The sequence below is a fragment of the Leiobunum rupestre genome, chromosome 7 (assembly GCF_980474605.1).
Source record: "Leiobunum rupestre chromosome 7, qqLeiRupe1.1.hap1, whole genome shotgun sequence".
Classification (NCBI taxonomy): domain Eukaryota; kingdom Metazoa; phylum Arthropoda; class Arachnida; order Opiliones; family Sclerosomatidae; genus Leiobunum; species Leiobunum rupestre.
In genome coordinates, this window is record NC_143390.1 from 38,807,531 (window position 1) to 38,830,969 (window position 23,439).

Sequence of the window (23,439 nt, forward strand, 5' to 3'; positions counted from 1 at the left end):
CTTATGAAAATGATGAGAAAATCGAGTCAAATAAAAGCTAATTTCCATCCCCGTCTTTTGACGCGGTAAATTGCGCTTGTGAATTGTGGGTATAGCTATTTCTATGTATAAAAAATGGCTTCATACAAACAAAAACGTTTTTTCCTCGGCCTAGAAGCGTGCAAAATTTCAAATTCGAGGTCAAAATGTAACTTCATAAGGAAAACGCCTCCAACACGGGGAGTATAGCAGTCTGATAACTTCGGTTCATTTACTTTTGTTAATATGTAATGTAGTAATAGACGGATCAGAAAATTGGATAAAACTTTAATTAGTAATAATAAACGGATTAAAAAAAAACGGATAAAAATTTAATTAGTAATAATACACGGTATTTAAAAAAACGGATAAAACTTTAATTAGTAATAAAAAACGGATTTTAAAAAAACGGATAAAACTTTAATTAGTAATAATAAACGGATTTTAAAAAATCGGATAAAACGTTAATTAGTAATAATAAGCGGAATTAAAAAATGCGATAAAATAATAATTAGTAATAATAAACGAATTTTAAAAAATCGGATAAAACGTTAATTAGTAATAATAAACGAATTTTAAAAAATCGGATAAAACTTTAATTATTAATAATAAACGGATTTTAAAAAAACGGATAAAACTTTAATTAGTAATAATAAACGGATTTTAAAAAATCGGATAAAACGTTAATTAGTAATAATAAACGGATTTAAAAAATTCGATAAAATAATTAGTAATATTAGACGGATTGAAAATCGGATAAAACGTTAATTAGTAATAATAAACGGATTTAAAAAATTCGATAAAATAATTAGTAATATTAGACGGATTGAAAAACGGATAAAACGTTAATTAGTAATAATAGACATATTTAAATATAGTGGAAAAGAAGTCCTTTATTAACACTTAAAATTAAGTTAATTTCGATGAATTAACAATTAATAACATTAAATTCGAGCGTCCTGTTAATTAATTAGTTATTTCAGTGTTCCTAACGGTCAATGCGAGAAGCTTACTTAGCCGCTGGTTAGCGTACGTTTCGGGTTTCAAAATGTCAAATCGTCTTCGTTAGTAGACGAAAATCCAGTAGTGAGGTTCTCGCGTTGGCTGCTAAGTTTATCTACGTTAACTGAAAAGGCATATTCAACTGATAAGATTAATCCCTCACGATAACTCTATAGGCTTTGTCTTACGAAGCTAAAACAATGGGTGCCAACCGTTGACAGCGTCAAAGACGAAACGAACCAACTTGATACTTCGTATCCGTTTGAAATAAGAAAAAAAAACGATGTCAGTCGTATCGTATCACAAAAAGATACTGTTTATTAGAGGAACCGAATGTATATTTCGCCTACTAAAAAACAGCGCTATTTTTTACGCTAAATCCAAAGCCAAAAAAAAGCGTATATTCGTGAGATGTGGGAGTCCGTTTCTTTGGGATACTGCCACTCACTGTCTACGAAGATCGCGAGAAACCAAAATAACCGGGCTCCAGAATTTCGTCGTAGGTTTGATCCAGAAGCGGTGGCAGAAGGCTGACGGTGACGAGAAAAACTCCGAAGAATTAGCCTTGTTTGCTTATCAGTCGCGGGGTGAGGTTATAACGGAGAGTTTAAACTTAGCCGCGGAGGTGTATTGATAATAAAGAACAAAGGAGATGCTGAGATATCCGAAGAATCGACTCGAAGGGTGCGTGAGAGAGCAAATCCTCCGGTCGCTTTTGTTCCGGCGACCCCCGTATCGGAACCTACCATCAAAAAGTTCTTAGATATTCTTTGGAAAATCCGATAACGAAGTAACCTCAAATTTTTGTGACAAGAGCGTTCCGAGTCAGCCGCGCGAGCGTGAAAAGTTTCTCACAGTCGCTCCACCCCCTACACTCCCCCGACAAGCGTTTTCGCCGACACCTTAGCCGATAGTACGCTGGGAATAAGGGAAGAGGGTACGATCGACGTACTCCCATCGCGAATGTCGATATCAGCCGAGCATTTTTTTATACCTACTCCCAGTCTCACTCAGCCGGGCCGCGCAATCTTAAGTTTAGCTCCATTGTGAAGGAAAGCGTTTGTTGCGAGCGAGAAACGGGAAGGAGAAGATGGCGGAAGAAAATACCGGTGTTCGCTGAAGGAGAAAAAGTAATCTGGGAGTTCCTTCGCGTCTTGGCCCATGCTATCCCCCCGCGAGCCAGCTCCTCCACTTTATCCGGATATGGAACAGTCTAGTTCGCATTGGGGTTTGATTTAGGTTTTTCCCTATCGATTTCATTAACAGGGTGACCACTAAAAAACCCCAAAATATTTATAGAAATATAGGAAATTCAACAGTCGATTTATAGGAAAATATAGGAGTATTATCTAAAATTTAAATTTGTTTTAATATAAGAGGCAAAGCTAAGCCTCAGTAAAGTCAGATTAATAAGCAGACGACGATATTCCTAATTCAGTTCAGTGCAGTTCTTTGGAAAAGCATTTTACATTTCGTCGCCGTTAAAACAAAACCACGTAACTTGAGATACGTGGTTTTGTAAAAATTTACATATTTAGATTCTACACCCCAATTTACGTATATACCATTAAAAACATTAATAGGTTGCAATTGAATTTATTTTTTTAAATCGAGAAAATATTTAAACGTATCTTTGATATTCACAACTCATTTCGCGCAAAAGCACGTATCTCGCTTATTTTCAGCTCCTATCTCACTTCATGACGCGAGACCACGTATCTCTAAAAATTCCCCTTTAGCAAAATATTTTTAAATTAAAATCCTCATAAATTCAATATTTAAACGAAATTATTTAACTATAAAATTAACTCGCGTGTAAAAACCTAACACGTGATTTCACAAGTCAATGCAAAATTAGAAATCCATTTTTCTCAAAAAGGCCACCGAAAAGATACGTGGTTTTGTTTTTATCAAAGGAATTTAGTACATTAAGCGCCATCTGTATTATGAAAAGCGAACTTGGCCCGCGGGAAATGAGAAAAAACCACGCGAAATACAAAATGATATCTAATTATAGGAAAATATAGGAAAAATGGTTAAATTATAGGAAAATATAGGAAAAATGGTTAAATTATAGGAAAATATAGGAAAAATGGTTAAATTATAGGAAAATAAAGGAAAGCATTGCCTTATTCGGAAGGCCAACTTGGTGCCGGGCTCCACGCCCCAATGGAGAGATTATTTCCTCTTATTTATCGTGTCTAATGAGCCGACGAATTAAAACCGATTTACTTTTCTCGATTCCGTTTCTTCATCTTTTTCTTTTCGGACGACTTTTTCGGCCGTTGCTTTTAATCGGAATTTCAAAGTTTCCAAAGTGGTAAATTCGCTAAGAATGATGGATTTCAAATGGTGGATTTTTGAGACGGGACCCTATCGAATTCGAACGTGAGTGTAACGATAGTTTCTAGAGTTTTATATATATATAAGAATTTGGCATTGCTTCAGAATGAGAAGAAACTCGAGGAAAAAATCAGCGAATCAAGTAAATGAGTGTATCGGAGTGAAAGGCAGTGAGGTCAAAGGTTTAAATAGAGGGTACAAGCTGTACGCGAGATTGAACCGTCAGATAAAGGTATCGCCGTAAAAAGTGTCGAAATAAATATTTTGCAAGATCTTTTACGGATCAGAGGAGCGAAGATTGAGGATTTCGCTCCAATAAATCTTTTCCAAGATAGTCGGCGTCCGGCTCGCCAAAACAAGAGAAGAAGACACGAGGGGGGGGGGGGATAGTACTTCGAATCCTTACTTCCCTCTCCGATAAATTGCTCGTGATAAATTATTTCGAACGCACTATCTTGTTTCCGGGGTATAAGATATAAATGAAGATACAAGCGTCAGTTATATTTCAACACTTCCCTTTGCTCGTAGTGATCTGTTGGTCCACGATTTTAAGACAAGTGTCGGCTCGACGTGAAGTAGCTCTTTTTTTCCCACAGATGTCGCTAGCGTTGAAATCAAAACAAGATGCTAAAGCTACATTGTGACCCAAAAAGTGGGACATAAAAGTACCCCTCGCGTTGATTAGTTCGTTTGTAAATTTTTCAATAATTTAAATTATAGTTATTTTGAACAATATATTTTATACGGGATACATAATTTAGGTTTAAGTCCACAAAATAGAGTATAAGTAGTCTTATTATAATACTCTACAATGGCTCTCTGACGACGTTATCGATTCGTTGTTTTGAATTTTAGTTTCCTTTGTCATTAATAGATGGCACCACGTTCTTCAGTAAAGTAGTTTTTTCGAAGAATCGGATAAATTCATTGCCATCTCATAACAAGGGCCTTATCATAATACAGGTGGCAATCATAGAGCCGACAGTTGCTTTATATATTTATCTATAAAATAATAATCAATAATAATCAGCTAGGCCCAAGTCATCATGCGACTTTTATTTCTTATTTCAACGTCATTCTTACGTCACTACAGTCGCTACGATTTGTTTACTTGAATACTAAATCCTGGTATTCTGATTGAAATCAATAGGGCTTCTATAAAGCAACATTGGCCCGCGTCACGGGTGACGTATCGATGACGTTTTAGTACGAAAATCCCCGGACATAGGGTAAATTCAAACTGAGCTTCTACGTATTTAGTGACGAATGAGCTACATAAAAACAAGTTAAGCAAGCGTAGTTTATTTTATAGAAAGGCCTATTTGATTTAAAGTTTAACCATAATTTAAATCATTATTTAAATGAAGGAATAAAAATGGCTAAAAATAGGTTCTTAAAATATTAAAATACATAGAAAATCTGAGCAAACTAAAATATTATATAATAATTAAATTTAATTAAGATTTAATTAAATTCAAGATTAGCTAACAGATAAGAGTAAAATATCCGTTATTTATACAGGAAAAGAGCCATTAAATTATAAAAATCAATAAATTAAATTAAATCCAAAAGCCAACCCTGTATTCTCAAAACAGCTGAATTCTCCATCAGCGAAGAAGATGCTTTGTGGTTAATAACAGAAACCTCGTCTGCTTAGCGGACGGAAATCCATTAATTTATTAAATTAGAAGTGACTCTACCGTAATTAATAATTAATTTTGAAATATTAAAAAATAATAAAAAAATTCGTAACGCTAGATAAAAATAATCGAAGAAAATGTGGAAATGTTGTACGAAACGAAAGCGGGAAACGTTACCCGAGGGAAAGAATGGGCTTTCAGTAAAGGGGTTTAGTTTAATCGCGCGTACAGTTGGTTAAATTTCCAAAGTAAAGTTTACCCAATTCCCCGGCGTGTCTTCCAATTACCCGTTAACTTCTGCCCTCCCCTCCGGAGCCAACCTTTGTTCACCCCGTCCTTACGTAAAACCCCCGTTGTCCCTAAAAAAATATAGAATAAAGCTAGTTCGAAGTTACGGAGCAAATTTAACTCCGTATCAAAGGGAAGGAAGGGGAAACTTAAAAAAGGAAATAAAGACTTTCAACGGGATACTCGAGAACAGGTAATATTAAAGAGAAAATGCCCGTTACCCTAAAGTTCGAAATTAGTCCCCGGTGGATTTTCAGCGACGGTGGAGAAAAAATAAAATAAAACCAAGCGTGCGGAGGGGTTTTCTATACTAAACCTTCCGGCCGTTGGCTTGGAGACCATCCGTAAGTTTTTTGAAAAGTTGGCATTAAATTTAGCTAGTTTCACGTTTATTTACGTAGAAAGTAAAGCGTGTTTCGTTGAGTTTTCAATTTGTTTTACTTAAATTAACGCGTTTATTTCTGTTCACGGAGTTTATTTATATTATCAAATGTATTAAAACGATGAAAATAGAGTTTTACTTAACCAAATCTTTTGTATAATTTCTTGGCTTAAAAATACCAAATTAGTTTATTTTATAATAGTCTGAAGATGCTAATTAGTTTTACCATAAGTAACGTAATAACTATAAGTATGACTAGTAGCCTAGATTAATACCAAACTGATTATCACAGCTATTGCCCCCTAGTGTCTAAAATATGCCCAAATAGAATTATACTAATGCCAAGGTTCCGTTGAGAGTCCAAGTCGTAGCTGGGTCAGTGTTGAAAATAGGTTCGGTTAGAAAATTAGCATTGAAACTAGTGTTGTTAATTTTCCGGAAAAATAAAATGCGGAAAAATAAAAAATTGAAACATAAATTACTTTTTAAGGGTTTTTAATGCTTTTAACTTTTTATCGATATAAAATGTCTAATATCAGTAAGCATACTACAAAACATTAATAGTGTTACATTGTTCATCAGTTTAAACTAGTCTATGGTTTAGTTTTACTTTTAGATGGGAAAATGCCGCTTTTTTTAAATTTGCAAACAATATATTAGACTAATCGTGGAATGAAAACTTTTTTGTTTTTTTCCGAAAATTTTCCGACTTACAACACTAATTGAAACAATAGGAAGTGTCATACTTATCATTATGTTACTAGGCTAGGATAATGGTTACACCCCTATAACTTTGTTTACCAGCTATGCAAATACACTAAAAGGCTTGTAAGCGTAGGTTAATTATATTTAATACATATAGAATATAAAGAATAATATGAATTAAAATAATTTACTTTAATTTTGGTCAGATATCAAAAATGGTTTGAAAAATAAAATGTCGAGTTTCTTTAGCGGCCAATTTTCGGGGCTACCAGACAGCGTAAAAGAGAAAGTAATAAAAGAAAGCAAAAAAAAGGAGAGGAAAGTAAGAAAACGAAACCAATAAAATGATCCCGAGCGACCTCTAAAAGCCCGCTAGCCGTTCTCCAAGTACTACCATATTGGAAGACCAGAAAAACTATCTCTACCTTCATACGGTAGAATGGGAAAAAATACCTGTAGGTTTTTAAAGAAATTGCAAAACCTTCGGATTCGACGAATCAACAGTATATAGGATAAACTGGCGAGCGGCATTCAACACGCTTTGAAAACGGAAATGTTGCTAGGGAAAAGGTTTTTTCGGATTATGTAAATAAAAACCACGCCAAATGGTGGTGGAAATCACCATATTGGAAACCATTGATTTAATACGCGATCAGGGTTATTCAACTTTAAGAGGTTGGATTACGATTCTATATCACAGTTTTATCACTGTAAAAAATAAAGCTTTATTGGGATATTCCCATTCGTAATAATGGTTTGAGTCTATTTGATCGATTCCCAAATGATCGAACCGGTCCCATTTGATCGAATTGCATTTGATCGAACGAAATTTGATCGAAAGCTACTGTAGGGTAAAACTACTAGTTTTTGGGAGTAAATCGAAAAGGCAACGGTGCATACGCGCCTACGGCGCGCGTACATAAACCTAACCTAACCTGACCCTATTTATATATATCAAAAACAACGGGCCGTTATCGTCGATGTCATAAAAAATTCCATCATATAGTGTATAAAGTAGAAATCTCTTCATCTTTGTGGCTTAATACAGTTAAAGCAATGAATTATTCCATCATTATTCCTTCTGCACTTAAGCAATGAATTATTCGATCATTATTCCTTCTGCACTTCATATTGACATTCGGTAAAATAAAAATGTACCAACTGGTACTATAAATACTTTTGAATTCGATCATTTGAAGGTTCGATCTTATGAAACAAATGACAAATGGGATTCGATCAAATGGAATTTCGATCAATTGCAACGTATAATGATCGACTGTCGATCACATATTTTTCGATCAAATGGACCAACACCGTAATAATCTGTTTTACAAGACAGTCGTATAGTTAAATTAAAAATATAAATTAAGTTACACGCAAAACAATTACAATCCTCTATACTAGATACAATCATCTTACATAAAGATTTTGCCTTAATATCAAAATTTTATATTAAAGGGAATATAACCTGCAAAGAAATCTTTAAACCTCTTCAATTTTTCAAATTTGCCTGTACACCAAATACCTGAGGTTTAAAGCTAAATGTTTAATGTAGATTTCATATATTCGCGTGATAATATAGTTCTTTTTATAAAGTAGCGTGGCCTTCTGGTTTAAATGTGGCTCTTACGTCACAGTCTCTTACTTTTAAAAGTCTACGAGCGCGCGCTACAGTCGCCAGATGAATATAGCGTTTTATTCAAATCGAGCGTGCGAAGAATATACTAATAAATCTTGGTCTTGTGACGTCAGAGCAACAATTACATTCTAACAAGTTGGACAAGACATTTTGTTTTTATAAAATCAACTATTCATGTGAGATTTTTAAAGTTTTGACGCGCGTTTTAAAAATGTTTTAGTCAATTGCGATTTGATTTTTAAGTGAAAAGTTTGTTTGGAAGTTTAGGGTTACGATTAAAAATTTTAGATAGAGGAACAGTTTTAAACTTATTTGAACACACAACGCTAAACACATCCCTGATCGAAACGCACGTCGCTCAATAAATCAGACTTTCTACCCTCCCATCTGGGTGAAGGATGGAGATTTTACGTTGATTTGTTAACAGCTCCCTCTATCGCGCATAAATAGAAGATCGTAAAAAAGAAAACAATTCTCAAAATTTAATCTAATATATTTACTTCTATAATAAATAAATAAATATTTATTAAAATTATAGCAAAGTTTACTCAATTTAAATAACCTAGATGGCACTCCTGAGTAATAGCGGAAAGAAAGTCTGACTTATGGGCGCCATTCGAATGCCTCCGTAATCTAACCACTAAAGCCGAATAACCCTGACGCGATGTATATTGACAATAAGTGTACGCAAAGAATAGTGATTATTAATAAGTTAAGTTTATGTCCACATAACTGTCCATGTACCGAGATAAATTAAAATATTTGTAATAATTGAAATTAAACCTTTTTAGCATCAAAAATCCGGCAGGTGGCGGTGCTATAATGATATAACTTAGTGCACTCGACAAAACAATTACATACTAGGGATATGTTTTAATGATAAAATAACCATATAGAAATAGCGCGAAACTACCTTGAAATAAAATCTAAGTAAAAAACGGAAAAAATAATCCCGCACACTTTCATAGGAGAAACCGCCAAATTGGGCGGTTTTGAAATATCCGTCAAAGAGCGACTGCTTCCAGATTCAAAACATCGGTTTTTACATAAGGATCAAGGCAAAACAAAGTAAAAGAAGGTAGAGTTTATGTATACGAAAAGGAGTAAAAAAATGTCTCGCCTTATCTCTCCGAAGAAAAACTTTTATACGCCGCCTAGCGGCGCGGGACGGAACTATATCGACCCGCGCCAACAGCCGCGCCAGAGGGAGCTACGCTTCCTTTTTCTATAGTATAGGGGGAGCTGGCTTCGCCACAATACGCGTATTTGCGGCGGCTATACATAAATGGAAGGCCATTGTCGCGTGCGAAGCCAGCGCGGCTATTATACGAGATCCCTGGCTATAGCCAAAAATACTGAGAGAAAAAAATTGCAAAAACCTTTCCGCTCCGATTCCGAAAGCTTTAGAAAACCCAAGATCAATCTAGTTCAGCAACCCACTCACTTGACACTTCGCCCAAAGGCGAAATGGTAGCTTAACGTACGCGAGGAAGATTTTCCCAACTTCCCACTTTCGATATAAGTATCAGTTGGGACTCGGTTCGATTCGCGAATTTGATCAAATATCACCAGATAGCGTAAGTTCGAAGCGGCGAGAGGTGAAGTTTGCGAATCTATACTAGAAGCAAGCCTTACCCGATATTACTGCCAAAGGCTAAAAAGACAGTCGTATCACGTTCTTTTTAGTATCGGGTGAAACTATAGTCGGGTCGGGTGGCGGTAATCCGATATTTTTTTCCAACGGATGAACCCGAAAAAAAATATATTTTTAGCGGCTTTTGTTACATGTATGGTTTGGTTCAATTTCTGCTCTATCGCCGTTGGTCACTAAGCTCTTCGCGAATTATTACACAAATGTATATAAAATATATATAACGGTTTGGAAGCTAAACGTTCGATGGTGGGGAGGAAAAGTATTTAGCGTCACTGTGATTTGCGGACGTTATTATTTTCGGTTTGCTCCATCTGTTAAGCTATCCTTTATTAACAGTCCGATCTGATAAAAGTTATATTTTTAATTCTCTGATTATCTTCTGGAATACCAGCTGGCCACAATATTTTTAGATTTAAAATTAATGTCCTTCTAAATGTCAAAATTAGAAAATTTCTAACTTTATATTTTACTTTATTTCAAACTTTTTAATGCAAAAATTATGCTTTAATTACGCTTTATTGCAATGCTTTAAAATGACTAGTGTTTATGGAACTAAATAATAATTATAAGATTTATCACAGTACTTAAGTAAAATTATGATTAAAAAATTTTGAAGAATAATTTAAATATCCCGACTTTTTACAAATTGGAGGAATTCCCCAAGTTTTTATAAATTTGAAAAAATTCCCCTAGTTTTTAAAAACTTGTAAAATTCCCCTACTTTTAAAAAAATTGTAAAATTATCCTACTTTTTAACAATTTGTATAATTCCCCTACTTTTTAAAAATTTATAAAAATTTCCCTCCTTTTTTAAATTTATAAAAATTTACCTACTTTTTAAAATTTATAAAAATTTACCTACTTTTTAAAATTAATAAAAAATTTCCCTACATTTTATAAATTTGTAGAATTCCCAAATTTTTTTATAATTTTGCATCCTGACTTTTCCTGAATTTTGGGGTCTATTTTTAAATTCTCTGACTTTTCCCTGTTTTCCCCGACCTGGTTCAACCCTGCTACGCAATGCTTTCTTAAAAGTGAAGATAATTCTAATATATAAGCTGTGCAGAGCTACATCACTAGAAATTTTTATATTCAGTCCTAGCTAAAGTCTAGGTAAACTGTTCGGGGGCAGACCAAAAGTATTCGCCTAAAGTCTAGGTAAACTGTTGGGGGGGCAGAGCAAAAGTATTCGCCAAAAAGATACTAGTTGTTATTAACGTATTTACCCTTAAAATCAGCTGCTACGGAGTCTGCTTTTTTAATGTGCGTGTAGCGGACACACACGCAAACGACCTACTTATTCCCGTCAGCTAAAATTATGTCCATAAAAACAGTCGACTTCGTCGAGCTTGGCGTTAATTTTAGACATTTTTAAAACATTGCAAGTCGTTAAATTTTTATTTATAGCCGTTTTACATTTTAAAATGAGCGCTTTAAGTACTTTTCTACTTTTAATTGAAAGTATTTTGCAAAATATCATTCTTTCTTTCAATGGCTATTGGCAAACGCTTCGGGTTAAATGGTCGCTTAGAGGCTCAAAATCCATCGGTTTTAAACCCTTTGGTAAGACGGGATCAAGTTTTGTTCAAGGATGTGTTAAAAAACTAAGAATTATATTCGAAATCAAGGTTAAAAAAATGTTTCACCGACAAGTTTAGAAGATAATGTCTTCGAAATATTTAAGAAAATTACACACTTTTTGAGAAAAAAAAATAAATTAAAAGTTAACCAAATAACAATGAGAAATTAAATTTTAATATGATTAATCTTAAGTTCAGTTTTAGTTGCTAGCAATTACAGGGTCCTTACTCAAATCTTAAATTTTTTATAGGAAAATAGGATTGTATTTCTAAAATATAGGACTTAATAGGATTATATTTCTAAAATATAGGACTTAATAGGATTATATTTCTAAAATATAGGACTTAATAGGATTATATTTCTAAAATATAGGACTTAATAGGATTATATTTCTAAAATATAGGACTTAATAGGATTATATTTCTAAAATATAGGACTTAATAGGATTATATTTCTAAAATATAGGACTTAATAGGATTATATTTCTAAAATATAGGACTTAATAGGATTATATTTCTAAAATATAGGACTTAATAGGATTATTTTTTCAAAATTATAATTTTATAGGACTATATATATGCCATTTCATTTACTAACTTTATGCATTTAAAAACAAAATCTATATTAAGTGAAATAAATCTTTGATTTTCACTTAAAAAATAGAAACTATTTAACCATTTTATCACAAAAATATACTAGTAGCTAACCATGTTAACAATAACAAAAGTATAGACTAGAATGACTTGGTATAGGAATTTATCCTATAGCTAAATATAGTAATTTAACTATAGGAATTTATCCTATAGCTAAATATAGTAATTTAACTGAGTGGCGGGATTTGAAATGGGAAAAATATAAAAATTATAGGATTTTATAGGACTTTATGGGGATTTTGCAAAAAATATAGAATGTTATAGGACATTTTTGAAAATATAGGAATTATAGTACCTCTGGGGGCCCTACCATATTGTAAATTTTTTAGGGACAGTTTTCAAAAAAAATACACGTTGTCGTAGTAAATATCGTGGAATATTTATTCAAGTACTTATTTTTATACATACTAAGTTCATAATTAGTATAATATATATAATTATATGATGTTAAACATATACTTTCCTAGAATCGTTTAAATTAATCTAAAACTGAGGGGCCAATATGGTAGGATTTTCGAATTACAACCGCCACTTATTACCGAAATCCGACATAGTCAAACACTAGATGGCGTTCGGGAAACCGGAAAGTTTTGCGAGATTTTGTTCCTGATATCTTTAATAAACCCCTCTCCCCCCTACTAAAATGGCCGCCTGTATCTTTTAGTTGACGACCAATTTAGTACGCGTGATGGTACCAAAGTCATGTCCTGTATTTATCAATATTTGGCCCCTGGTCAAGTTACCAGACGATTTTTTCGATTAAAGGGGAACGGCCAAGCTTTTCCAAATATGGTCTTTTTCCGTATCAAAAGATAAACAAGACGTTCAATATACTAACACGTACCCTTTTTTGTCTTGAAAAAATAGCTTTTGGCCCAAAAAGTTGAAACGAAAAATAACGCCAGGTGTTTGGGTTTGAATTTTCGCCGCCATCTTAGGGGCTGCCGCCAGCGCCCCTAACCCCGTATGGACCATTTGCGAACTATCCTAACTTTTAAAATCGCGCAATTTAGGCTTAAGTCTCTTATAACTGGAACGCGCCGCGCGTGCAAAACAAATTTTTTGCGTCGTCAGCAGCGCGTGCTTTTACGTTGTTTTTCTGTCTCACCGACTTCTCACCAGGTGTCGCGGCGGACGCGCGCTTTTCGATTTCCCGAAATTTCTTTATTTTATTAAAAATTAACCACTCAATATTTTTTGACGCGGTTTTCGCCATAAATTTTAGTTTTAAATGAGCTATAGGGCTATATAACTGGTTGAAGCTTGACCGCTCCCCTTTAATATTTAAAAAGAAACAATGCAAAACTTGGATTTTAGCAACGTTGTATTAAAAGCAGTTTAATTGAAGAGAGTTCTTTTGAAAAATCGATGAATAAATAAAAGGCACGTTCGTATCGAATTGTCGAGATTGATCTTTCCTTTAAATAACTAGTAAGAGCGATTTCTTTCGGCGTAACTTAACTCGGAAGCTACAGTCGCCGGCACAGTTTCCAAAAAACGCGAAGGTGGTTTTACAAGCTATAATTTCAGAAAAAGCACGCCAGCGACGTGACTGGAATTTCAGCGTAGCCATTCGAACAGGGATGAAAAGAAAATGCACTTTCTAGCAATTAAATGGAAAGGAAAAGTTGGCTAAAAACAGTCTAGGAAAAACCAATTTATGATTTTGGAAGTTTAATATTGAGCTTTAATTTCCATTCAATCATAAAACACTTTCTACAGGGTTCGTACGAAAATTTATCTGACTTTTCCAGGTTATCCCTGACCAATTTTTGCCAATATTCCTGACCTTTTTGGTTATATTTTTGGACATTTTTGTTATTATTTTTGGATAAAAATTCTTTGTTAATGTGTGGTTTGGTTAACTAACTAAAATCATTGACTTATCCCAGACTTTCTACGAATTTATTCAAATCCCTGACTTTCAACGAAATTATTTAAATCCGAGGCTTATCCCTAACTTTCTACGAAATTATTTAATTTCCTGGCTTATCCCTGACTTTCTACGAAATTATTTAAATCCCTGACTTTCTACGAAATTATTTAAATCCCTGACTTTCTACGAAATTATTTAAATCCCTGACTTTCTACGAAATTATTTAAATCCCTGACTTTCTACGAAATTATTTAAATCCCTGACTTTCTACGAAATTATTTAAATCCCTGACTTTCTACGATATTATTTAAATCCGAGGCTTATCCCTAACTTTCTACGAAATTATTTAATTTCCTGGCTTATCCCTGACTTTCTACGAAATTATTTAAATCCATGACTTATCCCTGACATTTTTCCTCCACTTTACAGATCCCTGACTTATCCAGGTTCTGTACGAACCCTGTACCAAGGGCAGAATTCACTCCGAACATCCCGTATACAAAAATACAGTGGCGAAGAATTTGCAATGGAGAGAGAACGGAGGATGTAAGCGAAATTGAAATCGTCCCGTATCGAATCTCGCGAAAGTTGGCGGGTGTTGGGAATCAACGACGCGGAACCGAAAGGTTTCCATGGCAACACTCGTTGACACACGGCCGACGCCACCGCATCTCCCTCCCCCCTCCTAGCATCTTGGCCCGTCTCCATCGCGGGGTCCCACCCAGAAGTCGCTTAAAGCCGAACCACGTCTTATCCCTTTAAACTGACATTACGACTAAGCGTCCACCATCGCCAACTTTACCCGTCGATTTCGGCGTTGATCAAAGTGTCAATCGAGATAGTTTCGGTTATAAGAAGAATGGACGAAACAGCAAAGGATGTTATACAGGTATAGAAGATGAAGATGGGAGCATTGGGAAGGAGGAGAGAACGAGATAGAGGAGGAGGAGGATGAGAAAAAAAGAGCGCGCGACACTAATGGGATGGTTATCGAACTTATCGACCAATAACATCAGGCCCCCCCTTCCGCAATCGTCACCCCCGATTGCGCCATTCGCACATAGCGATGGAGCAGAACTGTCTTCGGATAAGATGGAGAACACGGGGAGGGGGATAAGGGTGAATAAAAAAAAAATCCTAGATCCCCCATTTCGGAGGGGGGGGGGGGGGTGCGGGGAGGATGAGGATAAGAAGAAAGCTTTTTCTTTCTCGTCTTCTCAAAAAGAATGAAAGGAAGAAAAAAAAGACAAAGGAGAAAACAAACTTTCTGCATTTGCAAGATCGAGATTTTCGGGGCGAAATTAGGTTAGAATTTTCCTCGAATATGTTCGCTAGTTTTGGCTGTTCTAAAACCCCCGAGGAGCCCCCGAGAAGACACGATGCAAAATTGAAGATGTACAGTGGCTTTTATATTTTGAAAGACCGTGTCTTTAAAGTAGGTCAAAAAGAAATGGAAACGGTCGAATTCGTATATTTAGAAATTATCCTAGCGTAGATAATCCGTAAATAATTTCCAGACATTAATTTGGTTTATAAGCGGCGTAAATTAGTAAAGCTTATTAAACGAACATTTAGCGAAATTTCGCGGAAAATAGAAGCTATTTGTTTCGAAAATACTTTAAGCCGTTAAAATGAAATATTTTATCTTTTGTAGGGTTTAATGGAAGTCTGGAGTTGTTTGATAATGCGCCGAATTTGGATAGTGACGCTTTAATATATATCTTATTACATAAGCCGTGTTCACACTAGACACTTTGGAACCGTTTTAAAACGGTTTCGAAAGATAAAATTGAACACTTTCGGTGTCAACTGTATTAATAGCCATACAATAAATACATTCGATAGCAAAATTTTACAATTTGATCTTTCGAAACCGTTTCAAAACGGTTCCAAAGTGGCTAGTGTGAACGCGGCTATAGAGACTTTCGTGAGAATAACAATATCGTAATTCTGTCTGAAACCTTTTCCATAGCTGTAAACTTAATCGTAACTTTAGTTTAAAACATTTTCTAACAAATAAATCCTGCTTATGTCTATTCCTTGTATAATTTTTTTTTCCAAATCCTATTATTATCTTACGGGTTTCTTAACCAAAGCTTAAAAACGGATTTTTCACAGGGTTGCCACAAAATGTTCAGATTCAAATTCCTTGACCAAATTATGGCCAAAATTTTTAATTTTATATTTTACTTCTATCAAAAGTTAATAAATTTAAATAAACTTATATTTCAGTATTAAAGTTATTGCAACGTTAAAATATTAGCAAAACTTTCAAGGAACAGAATTTCTCATAGATCTAGAGAAAGATTGCCTTCAAAAAGTGTCAAAATCAAATTGAATTCCCTGACTTTTTATTGATTCTTAAAATTCCCTGGCCTTTCCCTGAAAATTTAGGCCAATTTTTAAATTCCCTGACGTGTGGCAACCCTATACTATTTTCTTAAAGACTACAAAAATGCACAGTCGAATTTTTCGAAACTCAATTTTCCGAGTTACGACCTTTTTATTGTATGGGTACGGTCATTAAATCAATTCGGATACAGCGACCACTGGCTATTAAAGGGCAATAAATGAACAAAGAAAATTAGCACGGCGGACAGGTACAACAATTACTCATCAGGTAAATTTCCATCTCCTTTTACCGAGGAAGAGATATCCATTAGAGGCTCGAATACATAATGGCGCGTTTGGCGTCGGGAGAAAAGCAAAGTAGCGAACACGTTAGCGCGTCATAAGTTATTCAGCAACTTCCCGGGTTTTAAGGCTTACTCGAGGAATAATTCAGTAGGCCTAAAAACGTCATAAAGGCGAAGAGGAGCCGCGAGTAGATAGATAAATAAGTTCGCCGCCAGGGACTTATTTTCTACCCGGAATGGCGATCGGGCGCGCTCATCAATCCGCCTCTATAGCTAAAGAGTAAAGAGGCTTCATTAACTATGAATGGCTTCCGATAAGCCTCGCCGGCAACAGGCTTCGTTTTAACTAAAATTGACGGACGGACACGGACATCGCATTAGCCCCTTGTAAATGACGCAGCCCCGCACTCAATACCATCTACGTCGCGTGCCGTGATCTTGGCGCGAATTTCAACATGGACGGTTTATAAGAAGACAGATCAACGAATGCCTTCCACCTAGGAGCAACAAACACAAGGAGAACGCAGCTAGCCTTTAAACACGCTAACGAAGGGTTGTGTACGAATTTCATTGGACGAGCGTCACGAGCCTTTACGCTGAATGTTTTACGGGCGGGGGGGGGGGGGGGGGAGACAATTTCCAAATTTTCCCCTTCCGACGGCAGCAGGCGCTAAAGCGTCTAGCCAATGAAAAACGTACGCAAGAAAATCCACGACTTTTGACGGGTTGCGTTCTCCTTGTGGGGGGTGTTGTGTTTGTTGCTCCTAGCTTCCACTGTATAGCTGAGCTATCTTCAGCATAGAACGAGAGGGTTAAAACAAAATGGATGCTTGTATCGACCGGTGAAGCGGATTAATAATGTTTATTTAATGTGGTTAAGATTTTAAGTGTAATTAGCGTTAAACGTGATTTTATTAATATTTAGATAACATTTAACTCGTCTCAAAGTTAATAATAGCTCCCGTAGGGTGACCAGGGAAATTAAACGAAAAATGTATAGGGAAAATAGGAAATCCGAACACGAATTATAAGAAAATATAGGATAAAAAAGGCGTAAAATAAAGGAAAATATGGAAAACACCATAGGCATAATAGAGGAAAATATAAAAATAGGCCAAATAAAGTAAAATATAGGATACATATGGGTACACGACGACGAAAGGTTTTTGGATTATACTACACGGAAAAACAAAAGTTATTATTCTTGTGTATTATGACAACTATTGTTTGGTGGAAATTCAAAATAAAATTTAAAATTAAAATAAGTACAACCAGTAAAATGAATGAAAACTGGTGAAATTAAAGGAAAATATAGGAAACTAGCTGGGTAGCCCGTCCTTCGGCCGGGCCCCAGCTAGAACTAAAATCTCGTGAAGACTGAGTCATAAACAAAACCCTATCCCCCCGCCCCCCAGCGCAGCCGCGAAATTGACTGAGGCAGAAAAATATTGGTTGTACATGTGTATGTAGGTTGCAGGATTCACGGCACCTTTCCAGGGGCAAAATACATGATTTAATTACTTAACTTAATTGGAAATCGATGTAAATAGCGCGACTCGCTGCCTTTGCGCCATAAGAATAGCTGTGAGAAATTTGGAGGTCCTAGGTTGAACGGCTCGGACGTCTATAGAGAAACAGACGCAAGACAGACAGACAGACAGACAGACAGACAGACAGACAGACAGACAGAAGACACTTAGGAATATAGTATAGATAAGGTAAAATTAAAGGAATTTATAGGAAGGCATTGAAAATATAAGAAAAAATAGCAAATATAGGAAGTTTGGTAGTATTTTATTATATATAGGTACTGTAATATATATTAAAATTAATAGTGGTGGAATAACACGGCGGAAATGAATAATAATATTATTAAAATAAGTATTGGTATTGTAAGGTTTACGGACTTTTGGAACAAAGTAGGGCTCGCGACGGACTAAAAAATAAATAAAGACTAAACTAATCAACGAAAAGATGTCGTTTCTGCTGTTGCATCAGAAAAATACTTTTAACGCTGGGACTAGTTTCGATGTCAGTAGGTACGATTTCACTAGTTACGTAGGTGGGATTTTTATAGAACCGCTAGGTGCCTGTCTAGCTACAAATTCTCAGGCCTATTCAACTTACGAAAATTCGTGTTTTATGCGAGGGGCAGGTCACTTCCTTGATTAACGACGCACCCCTCAAAGGATTAAATCCGATTTAATCGTGATTATTTTGATTAAATTCAATTTAATCACGATTAAGTTGATTAAATCAAGTTTAACCATGATTAGAATGTTTAAATATGATTTAATCATGATTAAATAATTAAATCTGATTAAAATGATTAAATCTGATTAAAATGATTAAATCTGATGAAAAGGATTAAATCTGATGAAAAGGATTAAATCGTGATTAGTATGATTAAATCGTACTTTAGTTTTGATTTTAATGATAAATTCTCGATTCGACCGATTATATTGATTAAATCGTGATTAAAATGATTAAATCTCGTTTAAATCGTGATAATATTTTCTAATCTTGATTAGATTTTTTAATCACGATTACCCTGATTTAATCGCGATTACCCTGATTTAATCATTTTACTATGATTAAGACGCACCCAAAATGGAAGTGACCTGCCCCTCGGTTTTAGGGCCTAGATGGATATTCTTCCGTTACAACCTAGCAACGAATTAAACTTTATATAGATACTATCATCGCACTCTTAAGTCCATAATGGCGACATCAAGAGAAGTCTTAAAACAAAAAGCGGAAGTGTAAACAGCTCCAAGATCCCCGACCTCCCAGAAGTGTCCTCTGGATGTTAAGGGCCATTTGTCTAAGAGCATATTCCTGAACTCTTTACGTCGTTATTTTGACGAAAAATATACGGACTTTTACTGGATTTACTAAAACGTTACGGTAAATATGGTCGAGTGGTGCCAAAAAAATGGGCCCACGTCCCTCCCTGATAAGGCGCGAAGCGAGAGGAGGGTTGATTTGGGGGTCGCAAAAAGGTTTTTACCGTAAATAATGGATTTTCTTTCATTTCTATCCGACGAGAGAGAGCTTGGAGAATCGACCCGTTCTAGGGCAGGCTTCAATATTGGAATGTAAACTTCGGAGATTTTTCACTCTCTCTGCTCCGATCGAAGCGTAGAGGGGCTCTGCCACACTTCTTATTTTTAAAGCGACGGCAAATTCCTCCCTCTTATTTGATATTTTTCAATTTCATTTATAACGCGTCTTTTTAGAGATCTATATAAATTTAATTTGGAATCGGTGTTTTTTTTTTTTAAATACAGCGTCGCCAAAAGTGCATTATTTCCTTTCCTTTGAAGGGCTTTTCTAGAGTGGAAGGTAATATTTTTAATAGTGGCATGTACCGCCATCTAGTGGCGAATATTTATCTAGGTCTGAAATCTGCAGGTAGGGTTTTTCTAGAGTGGAAGCTCATATTTTTAATAGTGGCGTGTACCGCCATCGAGTGGCGAATATTTATCTAGTTCTCGATTCTGGAGGTATGAGCTTCCACTTTAGAAAAGCGATATTTTTAATAGTGCCGTGTACCGCCATCTAGTGGCGAATATTTATCTAGTTTTCGATTCTGGGGATATGAGCTTTCACTCAAGAAATACCCTATTTCTAATAGTGGCGTGTACCGCCATCTAGTGGCGAATATTTATCTAGGTCTCGATTCTGGAGGTATGAGCTTCCACTTTAGAAAAGCCATATTTTGAATAGTGGCGTGTACCACCATCTTGTGGCGGATATTTATCCAGCTCTCGATTCTGGAGGTATGAGCTTTCACTATAGAAAAGCCACATTTTTAATAATGGCGTGTACCGCCATCTAGTGGCGAGTATTTATCTAGTTCTCGATTCTGGGGGTATGGCTTCGATTCTAGAAATACCCTACTTTTAATAGTGGCGTGTAACGTGCGCCATCTAGTGGCAAATATTTATCTAGTTCTCGATTCTGAAGGTACGTTTACAGGGGGCGATTTTCCTCGCAAAATAAGTTAAAAGGTTACTTTGCAAAATTTATTATATCCTTTTGCTATCACGTATTCACTTTGTACTTCTAAAAAATGTCATATCATAAGTAACAAAACAGTTGTACCGTTACCTAGACATCCTATTACCTATTTTCACCACTGACAAATACCATAACTTTATAATTATATTTCATATAAGGGTCAGTTTATATTGAGAGCCATTTCTAAAATGACCAGTAATATTTTGTTGGACTTCAGACCAAACCGTTAGTCCTAATACGCTCTCTTTGCCTCATATATTTATTTGGAGTTTTGGATTTTTCTCAATAAACGCACTATTTTTTTTTTGTTATGACGTGAATTCAACGTCACTCTACACTTCTAATAGTAACTATTACCACTAACTGATACAAAAATAGAATGAACATTTCCATAAAATAAAACAAATTAATGACTCTGCAAATGATACCATTTGTTTACTCAACTAACAAGGAGACGACCCGAGGTGTTACACAACGATTTCGTTCAATATCGGGGGATTGGTAGACCTTCATGTAACTTGAAAAATCCTAAAGGGAATTTATTCAATGGGTAACGGTTTTGCCATGGCAACGAAAAATGTTTTTGACAACATAAAATTGAAATTTTTCCTATTTAAGCCATATCGGTTCATTTTTCAAATTCTAAAATTGACCTGTTTTTTAAACCAGTTTTTTAAATGCCCCGACTTTTTAGAAATTCTTAAAATTCCCTGACTTTTTAGACCTGTTTTTTAAATGCCCCGACGGTTTATAAATTCTTAAAATTCCCTGACTTTTTAGACCAGTTTTTTTAAATGCCCCGACTTTTTATAAATTCTTAAAATTCCCTGACTTTTTAGACCTGTTTTTAAATGCCCCGACGGTTTATAAATTCTTAAAATTCCCTGACTTTTTAGACCAGTTTTTTTAAATGCCCCGACGGTTTATAAATTCTTAAAATTCCCTGACTTTTTAGACCAGTTTTTTTAAATGCCCCGACGGTTTATAAATTCTTAAAATTCCCTGACTTTTTAGACCAGTTTTTTTAAATGCCCCGACGGTTTATAAATTCTTAAAATTCCCTGACTTTTTAGACCAGTTTTTTTAAATGCCCCGACTTTTTATAAATTCTTAAAATTCCCTGACTTTTTAGACCAGTTTTTTTAAATGCCCCGACTTTTTATAAATTCTTAAAATTCCCTGAAATTTTAGTCCAGTCTTTTAAATGCCCCGACTTTTTAGACTTGTTTTTTAAATGCCCCGACTTTTTATAAATTCTTAAAATTCCCTGACTTTTTAGACCAGTTTTTTCAATTCCCTGACTCGTTAGACTTATTTTCTTTATTTCCCTGACCCGTAGCAACTAGGTTTGGAAAGATAAATATTTTTAACGATCCACCGCCCAAGAAATTGAAATGGGTGCTAATGATTATAAAATAGGCGAATAACGCTGGGAATTGCGCGTTCCCTCAATTTGAATTTAACGATTCTCGCCACGACGAAAATAATCAAACCCTAAAAGTCGGAAAAGTAGCGAGAAAACGCCAATAAAACAAACGAAGACGGTGGGGTCGGTTGAACGCCGAGTCGAGTGTGAAATCGTATTAAATTAATTTCCTTTCTTAACACTAGATGGCCAGCGCAAAGGCCGGAAAGGTCATTCGAATCATTCGGACCTTAAAACTACCGCAATCCAGTTCACTGTTTACCCAATAGTCACGGTGAAAGGCGTAAGGACTATCGAGAGTGCAGACTATACCCCGCTCTTTAGCTTCGGCGTCGTCGTAGGTGAGAACTAAACCTCTCGCCTATTAACGCCAGCAAAACGAGATAGTTTAAAGGAGGTTTAGGCTCATTTGAATAATTAACTGTACGACGCGCTATTCAACGGGTCGGAAAGCGCCAAACTTTTCGTTTGTTTAAGTAAAGGAATGGAAGGGCGGATGAAGCTTAATTGAAATGTATGTTTACCCCAGTAACCCCCCCCCTCACCCTCTGATTGGGAGGCTAAAGCCTACGAAATCAGCCGATCAACGCAAACAGAAAGTGGAGTTTTTTTTGGTCCCATTCAGGGCCATTTTGGGACGTCACCGCGATTAGCGTAATTGACTTCGCTCTGATATTCGGTTTCTCGTGAAAACGAAGTATGCTTATTAATTTAATAACATAAGTAACATAATACGAGGAAGTATGAAAAGGGTAAATTTTGTTATTACATCTTTTCTCATCGTGACGTAAGAAAATATGGAGAATACATAATTAACTACAATTCCGGGTACGTCATTGCTCCCGTCCGTAAGCTTGTTTATCGTTTGAGGCCAAGACTACAAAGGAGACATCCCGAGTCGTTTCTCTCCGATTTCTTTCACACTCGCGGGTTAAGTAGACCTTTTTGTACCTTGAAAGCTCTTTAAGGGGGAAGATATAGTAAAAGCCTCATTTTCGTTCAAGCTGAACGTTTCGGTTTGAACAATTACATCATTGAATTATATTTTTCTTATTAGGCTGAACCTTCCTCTATTGCTTAAAATAATTTTGATAATTCTAATATTAATAGATAAAGAGATATAAGGTCCTAACTAAAGGGTAGTTTGGGCGCTTGCCCAACTTGTTTATCTCCGGGGGTCCGAATTAAAACGTAATAACTTAATTACTTTTAAATTTAAAATTGTCAAAATTATTTTGATCACTAAACAAGAGGCTGTTCTACACATAAATATTAATTTTATAAGATAAAATACAAAATTAAAAAAGTTCAGCTTGAAAGAGCGCGAAAGTAGACAATGGCCACTGTAGTCTTCCCCCTTAAGGAAAAGTGTCACAACTAAAATTTAAACTTTCATGGGAATATCACGGCTTGTAAAAAATTAAAATTTTGGCAAAACAATTGGGTAAAATCGATAAAATTGTGTAAAATCGATAAAATTCGGTAAAATGGATAAAATTGGGTAAAATGAATTAAATACAAGACGTGATTTTGCCATGCTATTTTACGCAGCGAAAGTTTAATTTTGAGT

At 35.3% G+C, this 23,439-nt stretch overlaps 1 protein-coding gene across 4 annotated transcripts in view; it reads right to left on the reverse strand.

The window, feature by feature from the left end:
• Nucleotides 1–23,439, reverse strand: part of LOC149936244 (RNA-binding protein 24-like) — a 124,312-nt gene that overhangs the window by 11,280 nt on the left and 89,593 nt on the right. The window lies entirely within an intron of this gene.